General features: G+C 38.0%; 1 long non-coding RNA gene across 1 annotated transcript in view; it reads right to left on the bottom strand.

Moving 5' to 3' along the window:
• Nucleotides 1-3,738: 3,738 nt before the first annotated feature.
• Nucleotides 3,739-23,313, bottom strand: part of LOC115062500 — a 62,255-nt gene continuing 42,680 nt past the window's right edge. Inside the window, exon 3 of the long non-coding RNA XR_003842451.1 lies at nucleotides 3,739-3,873. This is a non-coding gene — a long non-coding RNA (uncharacterized LOC115062500). The remainder of the gene's footprint in view (nucleotides 3,874-23,313) is intronic.

Genomic DNA, 23,313 nt, shown 5'->3' with positions numbered 1-23,313 from the left:
AGGAACCCTGATATAGTGGCCTCTTGTGAGGCTATGCCAGTGCCTGGCAAACACAGAAGTGGATGCCCACAGTAAGCTATTGGATGGAACACAGGGCCCCCAATGGAGGAGCTAGAGAAAGTACCCAAGGAGCTGTAGGGGGATGCAACCCTGTAGGTGGAACAACAATATGAACTAACCAGTACCCCCTAGCTCATATCTCTAGCTGCATAGGTAGCATAAGATGGCCTAATCGGCCATCATTGGGAAGAGAGGCCCCTTGGTCTTGCAAACTTTATATGACCCAGCACAGGGGAAGGCCAGGGCCAAGTAGTGGGAGTGGGTGGGTAGGGGAGCAGGGGTGGGGGGAAGAGTATAGGGAACTTTCGGGATAGCATTTGAAATGTAAATAAAGAAAATATCTAATAAAAAATATAATTAAAAAAAAAAGAAACTATGTCCCCAAAAACAAAGCAAAAAATTCCTGCAGAGGAATGGCACCTGAGGTTGACTCTGGCCTACATATGTGTTCTTCCTCATGGGAAATAAATGCATTCTTACAGAAACATGATGAAAACCTCAAGTCCTGAATTTCAGTGGTTTTTTTTTTTTTGTCTATTGCAGCTCTCTATTACCCATGTTGGGCATTCTTTAGGAAGGGCATTAGGATATTACTACAAAATTTAAGTATCAAAATAATTGGCCCCTTCCCCTATTTTCTGGGCAGTGTTCGGAGTTGCTACTTATATGACTTCATTCTATTTTCAAAGCAATTCAATCAGTGAGATCCTATTATCTTGTTTAATGGCTACAGAAATTAAGACGACAGACACTGAAGTGTCAAAGCTGGAATGACACCCAGCACCCGTGTTCAAGGTGGCTTGCTCACTTACTGATGCAGGCCAAGAAGTTTGGGGGGCTCAGTTCAGGAAGGATTAACTGAAAAACTACTCAGGGTAACAAAATCTCCAGCGACTTAAACCGATTAAACCTATGGTAAAGGACAGATGTCTACTATTATTTGTGCTACAGAATAAAATTGATAAGTGTTTCTGTTTTTTTTGTTGTTGTTGTTGTTGTTGTTTTTTAACAAGGAAAGTGCAAAGCAGAAAACGAGAAGTAAGTTCAGTCCTGGGGCAATATGGACGTGCAAGTTTAAAACCTGTTGAGATTTACTTTGGACCAATCTATCACCAGAAAATCCCGAGAAATACAAAACACATCGTTTGATCTTCTTATATTCTTACGTTTTACTCAACTCAGCCTTTATCCACATCATACCCAACACAGCCATCCATACACGACACAACACTACAGTAATTTTTTAATGTCCAAAATGTAATGAGTAAAATCAGCTGTGCCAAAGCTTTTCAGTCCGTCATATTACCTTAGCAGAAAGTTACTAGAGGCTGCCAAGACTCAATAAAATAATCCACTTTTATTCCCTGTCTATCTAAACAGGAACCTCTGCATTTATGATGCATCTGGTACATAATTAGCCTCCTATCAGCCTCTTGGATGAAGCTGGCCTGATAAGACAAGCCTAAATAAAAGGCAGAGTATGGAAACCCACTCTGCCCACTATAACACATCCCAAGGTATTCAAGAACAACTCCCTACCAATGCAGTGAGGTGGCATAAGCTTGTGTATGATTTATTGAAGAGGAGGAAATCTGTCTATGACTGAAGTTCTAGTATTTTAACTATTTTAGCTGCTAAGTTTAAGAAATACACTTTATTTTTAAATGCCCAACTAGTATAATAAACTACTGTGAAAAGGACAATGGTGTAGCTGTTGCTTTCTGTATGCCTTTATCAATATGTTCTACTGTTACAAGCTAATTTGCACAAACAGGAAGTTTACCTGACTGGTGGTGAACAAAGTATTCAGTCTCTCTTTCATTTCAAGAATGGTTCATTTGTATTCATATCTACTCAGTCCATCCAAGAAAACTTTTTCAACTATTTTATTGTTTCCCTGGTTTTGGACAAGGGGAGGTTTGCAGCCCCTTCCAGGTACCTGCATTCTTCATATTGAGACAGAACACTAGAGCATTCTCAGCACATGCTGATGGGTGGGGCTTCCCCAGAAGCTTTCGTAAATAAGAGTATCTGAAGAATCTCCTCTGGATTAATAAAGGCTAAACTTCTTGCATGTGCATACTCTTGTCATGACTTGTATCTTATCCCTGTAAGATAACACTCTTGAGTACTTAATATACTAGGTTAGGGTGTTTTAGTTGGTTGTTTGGTTTTTCATAGTTTTGGGTTTTTGTTTTTGTTTTTGTTTTCATTTGGTTTGTTGGGTAGTTGGATAGTTGGTTGACTTGGGTTTTTTTGTTTGTTTGTTTGTTTTGTTTTATTTTGTTTGACAGGGTCTCTCTATGTAATCCTGGCTGTCTTGGAGCTTGATATGTAGACCAGTCTGGCCTCAAACTCACAGATATCTTCCTGCCTCTGCCTCCACAACCAGATTTTAGTTTACAGTAAATCACTCTTTTATTTAAATATACTTGCTTTTAAAAAAAATTCTCTATTTGGCTATTGTAAATGAAAAGACGATAACATGTGACAGAAAATATGTTATAACAAGGGTTGGATGCAAGCACTAAGACTATTGTGCACAGATTTCAGGGTCCTCAAAGACCACCAGGAGTCTAAATCCGAATCCATATGCAAAAGGAAAGCCATTATTCAAGCTTAAGCTCCTACCCTCAGACTCTGTCACAATGGATTCAATTATTCAGGGTTTTTATACTAGTTTGGACAGGTAACAGGGGTCTCTACACTAGCAATTGCCTTATTTGGCAAAGGTTAAACAGGGAATGGCAGTCTCCAGCTTGGCAGTTGCCTTCTTTGGCAAGGAATATCTTGGCACAAGATGATAACTTCAGCCAGCTTGAGCAATTTATCTATAATGTCTGGAATTTTAGGCACTTTCCTTCTATTCTCTGATTGACCAGGCCCAGGGCAATTTCTTCTTGGAATTGTTTGTGGCATTTCTATTAACCAGAGTTCAAATCGGGGACAAGATGGAGCCAGTTTACAAATCAACCTTCCTCCTGTTGCCTGTGTTCCTCAGGACTTGAATTTGAATCCTCAGAATGCAAAGTTATAGGAGGCTGTCTCTGTAATCCAAGCGCTCACAGTGACATTGGGGTAGAAACATTCTCTGAAGCCTGTGTGCTGTTGAGTCTGGGATGTTCAACAATGAATAACAACGCACTGGAAGCCTTGGTTGTTCTCTTCCCATCACATGAATTCTGCAGTACGTATGTGCCCACACATGCACACATATGCATACAACACACACATACACACACACACACACACACACACACACACACATTATAAAAGCCTGGTCTCTCATCATTAAAAAGAACCATGAGCAAAGGCTATGTGGGGCAGGAAAGCTATGCAACTTGGTGAGGCAGTCCAGAGCAAGAGTGATATCAGGACATGTCCAAATTCCATTTCCTCCTGAGACCATCAGGAGCAAGGACAGTTCTCTCCTTGCCGTGGGCCTGCATGTTCTGGTGCATGTAGCTTGTACAACCCCCTACCTTTGCCACCCTGGAGCCCAAATTACAAACTTCCTCTCTTTTTATAAAGGCATGTCCAGCATGCACCTGGAATTCTTCATGTAAATGAAGCATTCCAGCACCTCAGCATTAACCAATAAACTACATTCTCCTTGAAAACCCCTACCCACTAGCCAAGATTTATATAACCCTTGTTACCTCCATTAAAAGGAGAGCTGTTTCACTGGAAATCATCTCAGAGAAGGTTGTTTCTCCTCACACTTGAAGCTGACCAAGGTCCTGATGGAACCAATCTGCCCAGGTAAGCTTCCTTCCTTCCAGTCCAGTCAGGTATGCGATGGTGCCTGGATACCTCAAGTGCAGAAGCAGAGCCAGGTTGGACATATTAGCACAGCATTTTATCCTTAGCATAATTAGAAAAGCAGAAACACTTCATTAGCAAAGCAAATATTATTTTCATTCTCTATGGCTTGACATCATGTCCCACACGTCATATTATTGTTTCAAATGTTCCAGGAAGCTGAGCAGAACATGCATAGGCATTGCTTTAAATTATCTACAGATTCCAAACTCCTCTTCCTGCTAGTTCTAATCAACAGGAAATGAAAACTCAGGAATACTGCATCTTCCTGTCTCACCTGACCTCCCTTCTCCCACTACACTTCCATGTGCTCTGTTTTTCTTGGAGCAACATTAGTTTGGTTGTCTGGATTAAATGTTTCGTGTATCTCCTGTAATCACTTTCTGACACAATTTCTACATTTTATTTTTACTGTTTTTAATATTTGCAATTATAATATTATTATATTATCTAAAAGTCTAGTGATTTTGTGAGTCAATGAATAATACATAAAGAGAAATACAGTTATCTGTAACAGTTGTATCCCTTTCCTTCTAAATCACCCTATATACTGCTCCTTGTTTTTCATTAACTATTATTACATGCAGATAAGTATATGCTTTCATATATATATCCCTAAATTAAACCTGCTCAATGAATTAAATTCACCAGTAAAAAGTTGAAGACTAAGAGAACGGTTGTGAAAACGGAATCCACCATACTGCTGTATACAAGAAACACACCTCAGTACTAAATATAGACCACCTCAGAGTAAAGGGCTGTAACGAACCTTTCCAAGCAAACGGACCCAAGAAACAGGCTGGAATAGCCATTCTAATATCTAATAAAGTAGACTTACAACCTAAATTAATCAAAGAAGAAAGGAAAGGACATTTCATACTCATCAAAGGGAAAAAAATCTATCAAGTTGATATCTCAATTCTAAACATCTATGACCCAAACACAAGGGCAACCACATTTGTAAAAGAAAGATTGCTAAAGTTTAAAATCCACATCAAACCCCACACTTTAGTAGAAGGATACTTCACCAATTGACACGTCATCAAGACAAACACTAAGCAGAGAAATAACAAAACTAACAGATATTATGAATCAAATGGACTAAACATACATCTACAGAATATTTCACCTAAACACAAAAGAATAAACCTTCTTCTGAGCAACCTTATGGGTCCTTTGCCAAAATTGACCATATAGTTGTTCACAAAGCAAGCCTCAACATAGACAAGAAAACTGAAAAAACACCTTATGTCTTATCAGACAACCATGGATCAAAGCTGGACATCAATAACAACAGAAACACCAGAATGCCTACACACTCGTGGAAATTATACAACTCTCTATTCAATGATCTCTGAATCAGGGAAGAAATCAAGAAAAAATAAAAGACTTTATAGAATAAAATGAAAAAGAAGGCATAACATAACAAAATTTATGGTACAAAATGAAAGCAGTGCTAAGACAAAAGCTTATAGCTCTAAGTGCCAACATAAAGAAATTAGAAAGTTTTCATACCAGCAATTTAAAAGTGAATCTGAAAGCTCTGGGGTTGAGGGGAGAAGAAAAAGCAAGCACACCAAAGAGGAGTAGAAGCCAGGAAATACTCAAAACCAGAGCAGAAACCAATCAGTTCAAAAAAAAAAAAAAAAAAAAAAAAAAAAAAAAAAGAAAACAACACAAAGCATCAACAAAACTAAGAGACAGTTCTTTGAGAAAATCAAAAAGATACACAAACCCTTAGCCAAACTAACCAAAAGACAGAGAGACAGTATCCAGATAAACAAATCAGAAATGAAAAGGGAGACCTGAAAACAGACACTGAGGAAATTCAAAGTATTATTAGGTCATACTTCAAAGCCTGTACTCCACAAAACTGGAGAATCTTAGGGAAATGGCTGTTTTTCTAGACAGATACCACATACCAAAGTTAAGTCAAGATGAGGTAAACCACGTAAATAGCCCTATAACCCATTAAAAAAAAATAGAAGCAGTCATTAAAAGTCTCCCAACCAAAATAAGCAAAGGGCCAAATGGTTTTAGTGCAGAATTCTACCAGAATTAGCTCTTTCAAAAAAGAGCTAATACCAATATTCCTCAAACTATACTACAAAATAGAAACAGAAGGAACACTGCCAAACTCATTTTATAAAGCCACAATCACCCTGATACCCAAAAAACAGACTCAACAAAGAAAGAGAACTTCAAATGGATTTCTCTTATTAACAGTGATGTAAAGATACCCAATAAAATACTTGCAAAATGAATCCAGGAACTCATCAAAAGAGCATCCAAGATGATCAAGTAGGCTTCATCTAAATGATGCAAGGTTGGCTCAATATACAAAAACCCAACAATATAATCCACCACGTAAACAAACCAAATGAAAAAAATCACATGATCATCTCATTAGGTGTTGAAAATATGGTGACATAATCCAACATCCCTTCATGTCAGAAGTATTAAAGAGAGATAATGAATAAAGGGCACATGCATAAACATAACCAAAGCAATATATAACAAGCCAATAGCCAACATCAAACTAAATGGAGAGAAATTTAAAGTAATTCTACTAAAATCAGGGACAAGACAAGGCTGCCCACTCTCTATCTATTCACTATAGTACTTGAAGTTGTAGCCATAGCAATAAGACAGCAAAAGAAGATTGGGGGGATACAAATTGGAAAGGAAAAAGCCAAAGTATTATTCTTGGCATATGATATGATTGTATATATAAGTGACCCCAAAAATTCTACCAGAGAACTCCTACAGCTGATAAACACCTTCAGCAAAATGGCCGGATACAAAATTAACTTAAAGTCGGTAGCCCTCCTTTATACAAATGATAAAGGAGTCAAGAAAGAAATTAGGGAAATAACACCCTTTACAGTAGCCACAAATAATATAAAATATTAGTGCAACTCTAGCCAAGCAAGAGAAAGCTCCATATGACAAGAACTTCAAGTTCCTGAAGAAAGAAATTGAAGATATCAAAAGATGGAAAAATCTCCCATGCTCATGATAAGTAGGATTAACACGTTGAAAATGGCTACCTTTCCAAAAGCAATCTACAGATTCGATGCAATCCCCACTAAAATTTCAATGCAATTTTCTATAGACCTTGAAATAGCAATTCTCAACTGCTTATAGAAAAACAAAAAACCCAGGATAGCCAAAACAATCTGGAACAATAACAAACAAACAAACAAAGAACCTTTGAGAGGAATCACCATCCCTGACCTCAAGCTGTACTACAGAGCAATAGTGATTTAAAAACTGCATGATACTGGTACATAAATAGACAGGTTGATCAATGGAATTGAATCAAAAACCCAGAAAGAAACATGCATACCTATGAAGATTTAATGTTTTATAAAGAAGGCAAAACCATACAAAGGAAAAAAATCAAACATCTTCAACAAATGGTGATACTCTAACTCTACACATTCAGAAGAATGCAAATAGATCCATATTTATCACCCTGCACAAAACTCAAGTCAAAATAGGTCAAGGACTTCAAAATAAAAGCAGATACACTAAATTTGACGGAAGAGAAAGTGGGAAATACCCTTGAACACATTGGTAGGGCAGAAGTCAGCCATTGTTGGGAAGAAATGCCCCTTGGTCTTGCAAACTTTATAAGCCCCATACAGGGGAACGCCATGGCCAAAAAGTGGGAGTGGGTGGGCAGGGGAGCAGGGTAGGGGATAGGGTATATGGGACATTCGGGATAGCATTTGAAATGTAAATGAAGAAAATATCTAATAAAATAAGTTTTAAAAAATCANGAACCTCATGAAATTTGCAGGCAAATGGATGGAACTAGAAGCCCCTTGGTCTTGTAAACTTTATATGACCCAGCACAGGGGAAGGCCAGGGCCAAGTAGTGGGAGTGGGTGGGTAGGGGAGCAGGGGCGGGGGGTATAGGGAACTTTCGGGATAGCATTTGAAATGTAAATAAAGAAAATAATAATAAATTAAAAAAGAAAATATCATCCTGAGTGAGGTAACCCAGACCCAAAAATGACATGCATGGTATGCACTCATTGATAAGTGGATATTAAACATAGAATACAAGATACCCATGCTATACTCCACAGACCGAAAGAAGCTAAACAAGGAAGGTACAAGTGAAGATGCTTGAATTTCACTTCAAAGGTATGCTAGTCTTAATAGGCAGGTAGATTAAGGAAACTGGTTAGGAGCGGGGATAGTGAGAGGGAAGGGGCCTGAGATTCAGGTGTGGGGAGGGACAGTAGAGAAGGCCAGATGGCCATGAGAATGAATGAAGATGTGCAACTGACAGGGTGGATCTCCAGGATGTGACAGAGACATCCAAGAATCTATGGGAGTAACTTTAGCTGTGACTCTCAGCATTGGGGATATGGAATCTGAAGAGACTATCGATCTTCTGTATCCAGGCAGGAACCCCAGTGGAGTGATAGGGACACCAACCTACCCACAAAACATTCAACCGAAAACATATTCTATTTACAAAAAAAAATGCAGGGATGGGGGATGCAGCAGAAACTGAAGAAATGGCCAGCCAATGACTGGCCCATCTTAAGACCCATCCCACGGGAGAGCACCAATCTCTGACACTATTCATGATACCCTGCCATGCTTGCAGACAGGAATTTCGCACGGCTGCCTTCTGTGAGATTCCATCCAGCAATTGACTCAAACAGATGCTGACACCCACAGCCGAACAGTAGATATTGCTTTGTGACTGTTATGGAAAATAGGGGGAAGGATTGCGGGCCCCTAAAGGGGATAAAAAGTTCACAGGAAGACCAACATATTCAACCAATCAGGACCCTTGGTGACTCTCAGAGACTGAGCTACCAGTTCAAGAGCATGCATAGGCTGGACCTAGGCCTTTCTGCACATAGGTAGAGGTACAGCTTGGTCTTTATGTGGGTTCTGCGCAAATGGATTTGAGGCTATCCCAAAAGCTGTTGCCTGTCCTTGGAATGTGTTCTTCTAGCTGGGCTGCCTTGGGGGAGAGGGTGTGCATAGCCCTGCAGATATTTGATATGCCAGGGAAGGGGAATAAGCAGAGAGCCCCACCCACTAGGAGGAAAAGAGGAGGGGGGAACACTGTGGGAGGGGTGGACAGGAAGGGGGAAAGTGAGCAGGGTGTAAATTGAACAAATTAAAAATAAAATAAATAAATGAAACACCTGCCCCCCCACCCCACCCCCCAAAAAACCCTGCTCAGACTGTATAATGTACACGCATGTACATTTTCATCTCTGGCTACTTAGTATTGGATAACCAGTTGGTGTGCTTTTCATTTGGAGAGACCATTTCTCCTACTTTCAGGCTTCCTTAGTCTCTTATAACTAGCTCCCAGTTTTTCGCAAAGACAGAAATGGTAGATGCATTATCACAAATCATGTAGGTTTGTTTATCTATTACCTTAAGTTGTACTTTCAGAGGTTATGCCATTTGTCACAAGTAACGAGGTTCCTAACATGGCTTGTCAACCTTGAATGTGTTTGCCTAGAACTTCAGCACTACGCACACATGAATCATATCCTTTGCTCTCCACATTCCGCTGGGAAAGGAGATTCGTGTACTCCACTTTCCCATAACTACATTACACAGAGCCTCCTCAATACTAACTTTGGGCGTGAAGTGTTTGCATCCACAACATCATTAAACGGGCCACTTACCTCATAGCATGTCTATGGCAACACTCAATGGAAGCCTGCACACACAATTCATACTTTTCCCTTTGAAACTAAAGGGAGAATGGTGTGACATTGGAAGGAAGTGTTACAAATCCAGTTAAGGTGTTTTATACTGTCTTTATTGTCTTCTCCTCCCCAAGTATCCAATGCAAAGAAAACTATTACATTTAGTATAGTTGAAATCTAGGCAGCGTGGCATCAATAAGATTCCCAGCCCTGTGCTTATTGTAGCATCTTTGGCCTCTTCCTCACAAAAAAAAAAACAAAAACAAAAACAAAAAAAAAACCCAAAAACAGCCATGATGAGGGTGGTTGCCTAATGTTCCATGTGATCTAGAAGCTGATGGCTCACTTTGACTCCTCTCAGGATTCCTTACTTAGAAGTGGACTGATGACCCAACACATCATCTGTAGTTGAAGCAAAAGACACAAACTGATGAGCTGCTGCCTAACAGGTTCCTGACTAAGCCTAGTGACCCTAGTGACCCTGAACCCAAAGCAAGAAAGATTAATAGGAAGACAAAGTAATTTTAATCTAGTGCAGCAGTGGTAAAATTCATAGTTCCATACAGATAATAAATACAAAACCTACCCATACTAACACAGAACTCTATGTCAAAGCATAAGCCATTTTTAGAAAATGTAATATCCTTTCTTAAATTGATATGTGTTGACTACATTTATGACAGATGGCTTTTCCAATTAAAACTAAAATATGCATTGCAACACAATGACCCAGATATCAACAGTTATGATTGCTGAAACTTTATTTTAACCTACGGAAAAGTTGGGGGGGGGGGAAATGAAATCAAACTGTACATGTAGTCATGCTGAATTCTTGAGGCAGCTCCTCATATTTAGCCAGGTTTCACTTTAAGGCCTTGCTTGTGAATAGCTGGGATATTACTGAAAGGAATTTTAAATTCATTTGGCTTCTGAGATTATCACTCCACTTAACCTTTAAGCCTTTGCATTTTCTCATGTCCTGTTTGCTCTCAAGATATATTCATTTTACCATTAATTCTTTTTATAACACCTGTCAAGTCTTTGATCCACAAAGTTCAACCTTTATTATTATTTTTTTAACCTGCAATGTCTTTTCTGTAATAAGGCAGAGATAGGAGAAGCCATTATATATTAAAATGGATCTTATAACATGAGCAAAGTCAAAAGGTTTTGTGTGTATGTGTGTGTATGTGTGTGTGTGTGTGTGTGTGTGTGTGTGTGTGTGTGAGAGAGAGAGAGAGAGAGAGAGAGAGAGAGAGAGAGAGAGATATTCACAAATAATCATTTATCTGTTGGACTCAAAAACTGAAATGCAAGGAATACTTATCCATATGAAAGGACAGATTAACCAGGGGTCTTTACATTGACTCTGTCAGTAACAGCATCCTCAATGTGATGGCATTTTTGTCTCAACTGGCCCATCCATTTTGACATTTCTTCTTACAAAAACAGTAACATTCACTGACCACTTTTCCTACAAAACTCATGAAACTAGCATTCCAGAGGCTGCCTTAATTATTTGTGCATAATATCAAAACTTGAGGGCACGGTTGAGTACTTCAGTACATATTTAACCTTAAGTATTATAAATACAGAACCTAACATCTAATTCCTAATTATATATCACTGACTTCAAAATTTAGAAATATAAGATATTCAGATAATGTCTGCAAAATGTCAACTGTGATTTTCCTTACTCATCAACTGGATAAAATTTCAATCCCCACAGAAAGAAAATAAATTATTACATTTAATTAAATTATATTAAAATGTTATAAAAATAGATGGAATGTGATGATTTAAATTGTTGTATTGAAATTAGAATTTTTATGTAAGAATAGGAGTTTCACAGACTGTGAAACTCAGAATTTTATACAGAAACGAAAGTGTCATATTCCTGAAGACATTTGTAGGCTGCCAGTTACTATCTCACTGATATTAAACCAAATACATCAATGTTTTCAAAAAGTCTTACCCCCTAACAAAATAAATTCCCAGGAATCTGCAGCCTTGGTATAATTAGCCTTATTTTTAATGTCCTTTCTAAAAAGCAATATGAGAACAAGAGCATGTCAAGATCATTAAAGACATTTTTTAACATTGCAAACTTATGAGCATCGATACAGCCATATTCTCATTATTTCAGTAACTTTAGCTAGCATAAGCTGTAGGAGAGATTTTCAAGAACTATATCCATATAGTAGTAATTATTTGATATTTGTTTAAAAACTCAAAATATTTAACCCCCATGTATTTCCTACATGACAAAAATCAGAGCAAAGAATTCTCAGCAGAATGTCATGGGCTTTTAAGGATTCGATTTATAAACTACGCGATATCAAACCACCACATTCTATTCCATTTCCACATCTTGTTGAAGACCCAATATAAATGTGGACTTGAATCAAGCACCCCAGTGCTATGTGCTAGCCAGTTTTCTCACAGTTACAATTCCATAGAGAGAAACTGCTCTTACTCCCTAACAGGTTTGAGACACTGAACTGTGACTGCTTCTCTTCAGTAATTTTCCATCAAATGTGCAAGCTACCTCTTGACAGCGAAACATCACTTCTCGTTCACATTCTTCGGCAGATTGAAATATCCCTTCTCTGTAACGGGAGTCTCGCCTTACTTAAATAAAACCAAAGTTATTCTCCGTGGCTTCATTTCCTTTCCTAAATACTTCCTTATGAAGGGGGAAATGATTTCTTAGCTCTCAGGATCAGATAAGGACATTTCTTTTTAATATTGCTGCCTGTGTTTGAAGGAAATATGCTATGCACTGAGTCAGCCACGTTTAGTGGCTGGCTTTTCTGGTGAGTGCCCTATCTATCTACTCACTGAGATACTAGCTTCAAAATAGGGCAAAATTTAAGTCATACAAAAATATGTGAATCACTGAGTCATTGCATTGGAGCAGTTAGGAACAGAATATTTTAATTAAAGTGAAACATTCCCAATACTAAAGGTAGAAATAATTTTGAAAAGTTAAAAGTCACGGTGACTGATAAATCTACAACCGAACTCTGGCACCGAAGGTTTGGGGAATCATTACCGAAGAGCGAGGTGAAAAGACTTGTAAAAGCCAGAAGAACGAGGGGTTTGCTGTGAAATTGTGTCTCCTAGAAATGTCAGAGAAGCTATACTCACAAAGTCTCACTAACAGCGCTTCTTAAACGTGGCATGAAGAAGGATGGCACCAATAAACATTCTAAGGGAGAATGCAGAAAGCTCACGAGTCCTCAACCCTACACAAGGAACTAAGGACAGGAAGCAGGGGAATCCTGAGAGCTGGAAACATAGCCCCCAGGGACGAGCAAGGCAAATGATTATCAGTATCAATTGGTCAAGTAACATTATACTGACTGAGTAGGGTGTGTGTGTGTGTGTATGTGTGTGTGTGTGTGTGTGTGTGTGTGTGTGTGTGTAAAACAATTAAAGAGAAAGTGCCCATGAATTTGTATAAGAAAAAGGAGATGGAAATATGGATAGGGTTGGAGAGAGGATAAGGAGAGGAAGAAATGACATAATTATACTAATTTCAAAAATATAAAAGATGTATTTTTTAAAATAATCTCAACTCCATCTACTATGGTATCACAAATCAGAGAAATATCTGACTCCAACATTAATATAAAGCCCACCTCCATGAATAAATCAGAAGTCACATGAGACCCAGTGTTCATTCCAATCTGACAAAGGATTTGTCTTTGTCCAATAACTGTCTCCAATAAATGTCTCCATTTTCCCCAATTACTAACATAGTAACTTATTCCAGTAAAATAGTAGGTACTGATAAAGCCCTTTAATCTTTAAGATTCCTAAACAATCGGATTCAAATGACTGCAAATAATCTGAAGGGCTTTAATTATTAGAAAAGTTTCCTGAAAAAAAAATGTTTTAAAAGGTTATATAAGATTTTTCCGTTTTGCACGTATAAACAAAGAATTACAATTTATCCGATGAGCCTTTGACTAAAATTTTATACTTAGAAATAAGTAAGGTATGGTCTCACTTGAAAGGCCAAAGCTCATAATTACTCTGGTTACTGACAAAGAGCATTAATTCTTAGACAAGGCAGAGGTGCTAGGAGCAAGTGCTGTTTCTCCTAGGAATGTCAGAAATTGCACCCATGACGTCTCACTAACATGACTAACATGAGCTGCACAAGGACAACATCAATAGACATGCCAAGGAGAATGGAGAAGACTGAGGGGCGTCAGCCCTATGCAAAAAATTACAGCAACTAAGGATTGCTGACAGTGGAAGAATTGGTTTTCCTCCAGGAGAAAGCATACACAGTATTCAATACCATATGATCAGTTCTGAAAGCACACGTACGAATAACATTGTACAAACTGAGTAGGTTCTATTTGGAAATATATATATACACATATACATGCATATATATATGAATATCTAGATATATATGTATATGTATACAGAAATGATATAATTATATCAAAAATAATATCATTTTTAAAAGTATATGAGTTAAATCACTTTTCCTTATTTATAACCCTCTTTAAGCCTTGCTTTGATTTTAGATCCACCAAGTTGTATTAACTGGATACAAATTCCTTCATAATTAAAAAAAAATTCAAAGAAGAGGAACATATTTTTTATTGGAGATTCCTAGTAGTAGCTAGTGTCTGGTGTTGATATGATTCAGGCCTTCCAACATCATGAAATGGCATTCATACTGATATAAAATATGAAAGTTCCATTATCTTCAGATGCTTTGATAACTGATAACTGGTCATTCTGTAGACACATGAAATTGTACCAGATTCTGTTTGACCTTCAGCCATAACTCTTAATTAATATTCATAGGTTCCACAACACGGTTCAAAAACAACAGTAAGTCATTACACTTTAGACAGTGATTTCTGATTAATTTCTAGGCACCACAAGTAATTCTGCTGTTACAGGCTACATTTAGATCATAAATTATTATGGGGCCCTTGTTGCCTGAGCTAAATAAATATGTCACTAAAATGTATGAAGATAGTAATTTGGCAAAAGATTTGGAGCACAATAAACAAAATTACTTCCACCTCTTGGGTCAGACCCTCATGGGACAGAAAGTGGCCCCCGGGAACTTGGCAAGCAGTCCTAGGCACAAACATGTTTGTTGAAAACTGACTCCTCTTCAGCAGACACCAGAGAAAGCAGGCAGTGCCTTCACAAGTGGAGACTGGGAGAGAAAGAGAGAAGGAAAGAAAAGAAAAGAAAAGAAAAGAAAAGAAAAGAAAAGAAAAGAAAAGAAAAGAAAAGAAAAGAAAAGAAAAGAAAAGAAAAGAAAAAAAGGGGAAAAAAACATGCTCCCCAGAATCTATATTAAAATAATGATTTAGTCTGTGTGCTTGAGAAAACTATTTTGATTAATTTTTATTTCTGTGATGTAAAAGACATATGACTAGAAGTCACAGGAATAGTTGATCTTTTTATAATGACTTTAAACACGATATATCTATTCAAGAATTGACTTAATATACAACTCTTATAATACTGTAAAAAATTTATGAGACAGAGGCCACAGAAATAATTTTCTAAATATTGGACTGAGATAAAATAGCCTAAATTATATTTGATAACAACACTGGGACAGCGCAGGGAGCCAGCAAACATTGTTTAAAGAACATTAGAGTAAATGTTTCCGATGTTGCAGGAGACTTACAGTCTATCAGGGCTCCTCAACTCTGTCTCTACAGTAAGAAAGCAGCCATAGTCAATGGCTAAATAAACCTGCCTGGATACATTTTGGCCCCGTTTATTTCTAAAGAAAGACAGCCAGACAGACTTGGCCCCAGGCTGTGTGTGTTTGCTCATCCTGCTGGAGAAGTATTGATCCTTGTTTAAGAAGCAAAGAGCAGCTATTGCTGCTTCTGGAAACCGCAAAACTCTTTGTCCTGGTTTTACTTCAGAATAGGAAAATTCCCCTCTGTCTGGTTTGATCGCTTGCTTGTGTTTCGCTGCAATTACCTTTTTCTCTTAGAGACATCTCTTTGTCCTTCAATTTCCAGAACATCAATTCCGGCTTCTCGTGGACTAGCCTTCGGAAACCACTGAGCAGCAGTGATGCTTCGCCTTGGGCTTCAGCTGCAACAACACTGGTCCCCCTCCGCCTCCCAGTGGGCAGTACAATGAAATCCACATTGGGTGTGGGGAGTTCAGCTGGGATAATGAGAGCATCCTTAAAATGTTTACTCAAGTTGTTCACATAGAAGCTGTTGATGAATTTTGAGCTGCTACCTTCATTTTACCTCATGTGTGTTTTTGTAACTAATAACTTGCTTATACTAAGAGAGACAGAGGCAGAGACACAGAGACAGGCAGAGACAGAGAGAATGAGAATACAGACAAAACTATTTTTTAAAAGGGTAAGAAACAGAAAAACCTCAAAATACTAGCCTGACACACAGCGTGACCCACATAGTGGTAACTAAGATGGCAGCAAGAGTGGTCTCATGAAAACACTTGCATGTGCTTGCATTTCACCTCAGAGAAAAGTCCTATCATTTTTGAACAACCCAGCAAAACTCATCCTACTCAAAGACAAGAGAGAAAAGTATGGAGACACGGTGGGCGAGGTTGAGAATCATTTGTTACACCAGCCTCAGCGATTTGACCATTAACTTTCAGGCCACCATTTGGGTGAAGGTTAGAGATCTAAAAGAGCAAAGGTGAGTACATAGGTTTGACCATCTTTCTACCAATAAGGGCCCATCTAGGCACTGAATTCCTCATGTAGAGGCTATGGAGCATTGAGTTCTTCTTGGTGCAAATCCCTACTTCCACACAGACTAAACACATTATAATGCTGTTAGTTTTCCAACTGTGGGATTTATAAACGAATCCTTGCCTGGAAATATGCCTTGGGTCTACAGTCTCCACAATTACTAATTGAATCATTTGTGTCTAAGAGATTGAAGGCAGCCATGAGAAGGAATGAGGACTTATGTTGAAGACCTGAGAATGATGGCCTAGCTGTGTGCTGTCTATGAATTCTATACCATGCCAGATATAAAATACCATAAGAAAAATATGCTGTGAGGGGAAAAGCATCAGAAATATGGGGAGTGGATTCACTTCGGTATGTGCATTATTGAAGCAAAGACAGAAAGTGAGTTTTAAGGTAAGTATAACATACAGGCAAACATTACCTGAGGCCTTTCATTACTATCTTTTAATTATTTTCAATCAGTATTATTTTTTTTATGGTAGGTAAAACAAACTTACCTTAGGTTTTGTGTATGAGTTCCACCTCATGGAGAGGGCTCTAAGTCAAATCAGATGTTGGTCACTCCTACATGCTTTGTGCCACCATTGCCCTAGCATATTTTTTAGACAATGTGAACCATCGTAGATAAGGATTTTTGTGGCTGGCTTTGTGTTTACATTTTTATTTTGATAGCATGCTGTAAAAGGATATCAATCCAGCAGCATGACTTCTCTGGCAAGGGATCATATCAAAACACTTCTAGGTCTGTGTGATACAGCTGGAATACAGGTATGCCTTTGATACCCCTGGCTGGAAGCAGTGATGTTGGAAAGTGAGGGCAGTTCAGTTGAGTTCAGTGCAGTGGAGCTGAGTCAGTTGGGAGACAGTGCAGTTCAGTGTGTGGGATTCAGAGGCAGTTTTCTCCAAGCAAAGCAATTCAGTGAGAAGCTGACAGAAGCCAGATTGCATCAGTCAGCTTGAAGAAGAGTTTAAGCCAGAACAGCTGAGTTGAACCAGCCAGACAGAATTCGGAAAGCACTAGAAAGGGTGAGCTTATTCAATAGTAAGCCTCCGAGATAGCATGTCATCAGGTGAGTAAAAGATATTTTTACAGCATGCAGAGTACCTTCCTGCACCTAAGATGCTAGAAAGTAGGGGTAAAGGCTCTTTGTAGGCACCAACTTGACATCTCCATATTCAAGCAACTTCACAAGATACTCGAAAAATGTTCTAGAAGTCCTTTAATGCTCCCACTCACATGAACCACTGTCAATCTTGTCAAGTATCTCTCTTTCAGTCTACACTACTGTTTTGCTTTGAATGAAGTCATTTTTAAAAGAAACTGAAAACATACTAGAGAGAAGAGGTATGTAGTAGGGAGAGCAGTCAGAAAACAAGACTACCCCTACCATTCAGGGGAGATTGGCAGGTTATACCTATATAGTAGCAGAAAAGAGTATGAGGGGCAGCAAAATTCTCGTCATATTTGAAAAGGGTATTAATACGTTTTCTAAATGTTTACATGTAAACATGATGAGCATGTATGTTGCCATAGGTTATCCATATCTTCACCCTGAGAAAAAAAGAAGTTAGAGTCAGAGTTACTCCTTATAGAGAACACTTTTAATAAAGCAAAATTGGAGGAAAGATAACAGTAGTACTCTATTTTGAAATAACTTTTGGATATCTAAATGCTCAGATGATCAAATATACAACTCTGGAATTGAAGAAATGTTCTGTATCAAAAGTGGCAATTTGGCAGTGGCCATCACTAGATAATATTGAAGCCATGCTGCAGAACATATCAACAGAATAGTAGAGACAGACAGAAGACCAATGTCTGAATTCTGGGACAAAATAAGCCTAGGAGGTCAATATACTTACAGACCAATCAAAAATGAAAATGAAGAGAAAAAAAGACCCTGATTCAGGGCACTGGGGCATCCAGGGAGATGAGTGAAGAAAGAGTGCTCAGGAAATAGGAATTGTCATCTGTGCGAGATGCTGCTAATGGGTCAAGGAAGATGAGGGCTGAGAATTGGATTGAGAGCCTAAGGGTCTTTGTTGACCTTGATAAAAGCAACAATGGCAGGATCTGGAGCGGCCAGAGCCTGAGAAGGGTGAGTATAAGAGGCACAGGAGGAAGGAAATCGGAGACTGAAAGTGCTTTGCCTTCTATTGCTGAGGAAAAATAAGAGGCAGAGAAATGAGGATGGACTTAAGTTTTGCTGAGAGATGCATTAGCAGTAAGATACTAAAGACTCAAGTACAACCAGAGACTTACTCCAATTTACACACTGCTTTTAATGCTACTGAGAGTGGGACAATTCTCCTGATGGTTTGGTTGTGAGCTTAGCCTTTAAGAGCACAGCCATTTCTCCAGCCCACAGCATAATTCTCAATTGACTTCATAATCATTTGTGTTTGCTTTCAGTTATTAACATGGAAAAATTGTTTATTTGACCCTGCTAATGATTTATTACTTTTAAAACATATTATACCAACAAATGCTCTCTCTTAGTTAGCCTTAAAGTTAGTGTGCTCATCACCTTGAGAAAATGTGAGAGGTGCATTTATCTCTCTGCTCCTACCTGCCAACATTTGACATGTGCAGTTGCCTCTCATTTTCTAACCATAATTATCAAGCTGCTTCTCTGGGCTGTTTTCTTAAAACAAGCTTTATCTTCCAAATTTAGAAGGAAAAAAATATACCTCTCTTTAATTGAAAGAAGTGGACTTATTTTCAGGAGACAAATCTGTATTAAAGTATCACAGTTTATCCTGAACTCAGCATCAAGCTCGGCACCAGCATCTCTGTACTCACTGTTAGGAGATTCTCTAGAGAAGCCTATATGTTGTTCAATAGTCCATCTTTCAGGAAAGTTCACATGAACGAATGGGCTTTAAATGGGCTGTTGACTAGGTCTCATCTAGTAGCATAAAACTGAAGCTTTCGAGAATTGGTATTAGAGGGTTCATGAAAAAAATAAAGGGCTAGATGCCAATGAATATTCATCTGTTCATCTACACTAAACACATAAAATTTAACTTCCTGAGCCATCTGTTAACTCCAGTACAGAAAAGACACTGGACTTTGGAAATGCGCGATGCAACATTTTAAGGTCCCTTCAAATGAGCATTAAATACATTAAAAAATTGTTTTGTAAGAAATTATTGTTAAATGCTTCTCTTAATATTGTTATTATTTAATCAGTTATAAACTAGAATAAATGGAAATGTAATAGAAATGCATATAGTTCCTTTAACTGGAAAAGCATTTCAGGAGAGTTCAAGCATGTTCTGTTTGAAATCCAGGAATGAAACCACACATTTCTCTTATTCTTGAGTAGCTTAGATTATATTGAGAAAAAAAATTAAAAAAATAAATAATTAAAATTAAAGCAACAAAGATGTAATATATCAGGTAGTCCACCAAAATACTAAAATATCTACTGAAATACTGAATTAGGAGTACAAAGATATGAGAATACTGCCACTAACTCCATCGATGACAACAGAGAAAATTAAACAAAATGACAATCTTTGAAAAACAAAACATCTTTGTAGAGGTGAGGGAGGTTTGAGGGAAGACCAAAGAGAGTAGATGAACAGTGAAAAGGAGAGTTCATAGCAAGAAGAGAGGCAGATAAACACAATGATATTGTCAGGGTAAAGGCTTCAATGAAGAATTTCGGGAGGCCTTTTCAATAAGGAGGTAGACCGAGCAGAAGACCGATTTGACTTCCTGAGGAGTGTTGCTGTAGACAACATGACAAAGGGTTCATGATTATCACTATGTGGTGAGTCACAGAGGAAGCAAAGTTGGGGAAATATCCAATGAAGAAAATACTTGAGGAAAGAAGACAACAGGAAAGCAGTCATCCTTGGTGCATCTCTTCTCTGCCCTACCACTTTCCCAACCATCATCCCAGTCACTAGCCTTCTGCTCAGACCTTCCAAGTATATGTCAGCTCTAACCCTTGCTCACCATGTTCTCTGACAGCCCACAAACTCAAGTCATCACTATCTCTCTTTCAGATTTCTACCCTAGCAAACCAGCCATTCTGCCATTTTTCTTGGTCCGTGATATATTGTATTCCCTCAATTCTAGAACAGTCATTTCAGATCATGGATCAAATTATAGTGTTACCTTACTGAAATGCATCTGATAGAATCATATTGTAATTACAATCAAAGTTTAAATGTCCTCCTTTTGTCTGTAACATTGTATATGTTTTGCCTCCAGCCTGTAGCTTCTCCCTTCTCTACTGTTTAATTTTTTAAATTTAATTTTATTTTTGTTTTTACTTATTCACATTATATTCCAGTCAATGCCCTCTCCTGGTCACCCCTCCCAAAATTCTTCCTGTATTCCCCTTCCCTTCTCCTCTGAGCAGGTGGGGGCTCCTGGGTATGCCCCAACCCTGGCACTTCAAGTCTCTATGATGCTAAGTGCTTCCTCTCCCTCTGAGGCCAGACAAGGCAGCCCTGCTAGAAGAACATATCCCATGGACAGGCAACAGCTTTGGGGATAGCCCCTCTCCAGTTGTTCAAGACCCACAGGAAGGTCAAGCTGCACATTCTGTTTATTTTCTATGTTACTATTTGCCTACCTGTGATTCTTCACATGGTCCAGTGACACTGTAGGTTTCAGCTCAAGTGTCAGTACACCAAGTCCTTTTTCCTAAAATTGTTTGAGTAAACTCTAACTACTTAAGTAATTATCCTATCTGATTTATTTCTCTTGCTTCTTGCAGTAGAGTCCACAGCTGAATAACACTCAGTAAACTATAACTGTATTAAAAGTATGAGATAGTTTATGAAGAAGAAATATACACAGTTTTTTCTGTGCTGTTTTGTACAAAATTCCTATGTAGCCACCTCTGAAGCCTGTTATAAGGGCTGATATTTTAATTCAAGTCATTTGGAGAAAAATTGGAATTGCCTGGATATTCCATGAAGTCTTAGATATCAAAGTAAGAGAGGAGATGCATAGCACTATGGTCTACAAGAGCAAGCCCTATTTGAAGACTCTCCCACAGTCTGTTTTTTTATTCAGGAAAAACATACACTTTGTCATTCATATATATGTATATTTTTTATTATATATATAGTGCATATAATATATATACATACATACATATATATATATATATATATATATATATATATATATATATATATACACATACTTGTAATTATAATTCAGTTCCCTTAGTTCCCTGGTGCTAGGGTAAGTGGTGAGCAAGGCGGCTAAGGCAATCCAGTCACTGGAAGAGATTTGCTGGCTGGCAAGTTAGCTTCTCTTGCTTGGCTTCCCAGATGTTGACCCAGAAAGTACTCCCTAGCATATTTCCTGAATGCTAATCTGTGCCTCTCGCTTTCCTTCCCTGGGAAACCAATTTGGAACCTCTGCCTTTAAGCACAGCAGGATTCGGGGGTTCCAAAGAGATTGTGAAAATTTGACTCTATTTTTCAGTTCCACATTAAATTCATCTCAGTAAAGCAACAACCCTCTATGATTAAAAGACAATTTCAGGACATTTCACTCAAATTCTCTATCGCAATCAACTCCATGAAAATAATTTTTCAAGTGATAATTTCATTGCAGAAATTTTGATAAATGATCACTAGAGAAAGAGCAAACTGATATGCTATTTGAGAAATTGTCAAAAGAAATCATAAAATGCTAAAATTAGAGGAAAAATCACATCAAAAGAAATACACAGATATTCTTATTTCTCATAAAAATAATTGGATGTAAGACCTTGGGAATGATTCATTATAAGACTTTAAAGGTAAATTTAGAAAGTCAGGTATGGTAGTGATCTCTTGCCATCCCAGCTTCTGGAGGCAGAGACAGGTGAATTGCCACTGTTGGAGTCCAGCCCAATCAAGGAGTCAGTTTCAGTCAAACTGGAACACAGGAAGACTCTGGGTCAGGGATGATTAATCAAAATAGCATGTGAGAAATCAGAATGGCTAAAATTAGTTATTATCAATACTATCACTAGGCGACTATGTAAGACAATACACATGAAACAAGAGTTAGGAAGACATATATCTACTACAACCTATAATCCCTAAAGCATAAATAGCTGTATAAAGTAAGCAAACTCCTATCATGTTTCAGAAATAAACTGAGATTTAAATGGAAGATTGGAAGAGGACTCTCGGCAGTACTTAAATATGATGATAGGAAAAAATTGACAAAAATGTCTGAAGTCAGAAACTAAAACCATTTTCATCTAGATTGCCACTTGTTGTTATTGATGAAGAAATATTAATGTCTAAGTATTGAATATATAGAAGACAAATAAGTCATTCTATATTTCTTAAACTTCATCAGAACACCATACAAAATGCTTCTATGAAAAAAAAAAAGAAACTAGGGAACTTTAAAAAGCTTTCTACCCAGTATACATAATGGTAATCTTTGTAATTTCTTAAAAGAAATAAGATTAGTAAACTCATGGATTTGTCATACAAAGAATTTGGGGGAAAATTACATTTTTGAAAATTCCTTTTTGGGGACTTATTTTCATGTTGGCCACATCAGTGTCACACTCAGCGCTGAGGATCTGCTCCAGACAAATGTAGACATCAGTCCAGCAGAAGCCTTTGTTTTAACACAGATCTAAATAGTCTGAGCAGAGAGCGCATGTCACATTCGACGCTGTTGTAAATAATAACTAATCTTTCCAATATCAAGGAAGTGATCTACTGAGATTAACTGCAAGACACATCTACTCTAACACTTGCTACCTCTGGAGGAAGCTGGGATAGGAGATCCATTAACAGCCCCTCTTGCTTTTAGAGCTTAGAGTTTAGAGGGGGTGGTCTCTGAGTTTATCAGATTTGTGAAAACTCAGTGATAACATCACCAGAGGACACTCTGGGAACCAGCAGTCCAGCTTCTTCTTCTTCTTCTTCTTCTTCTTCTTCTTCTTCTTCTTCTTCTTCTTCTTCTTCTTCTTCTTCTTCTTCTTCTTCTTCTTCTTCTTCCTC

This window comes from Mus pahari, chromosome 18, assembly GCF_900095145.1.
Source record: "Mus pahari chromosome 18, PAHARI_EIJ_v1.1, whole genome shotgun sequence".
Taxonomy (NCBI): Eukaryota; Metazoa; Chordata; class Mammalia; order Rodentia; family Muridae; genus Mus; species Mus pahari.
This window is presented reverse-complemented; position numbering and strand designations above follow the sequence as displayed.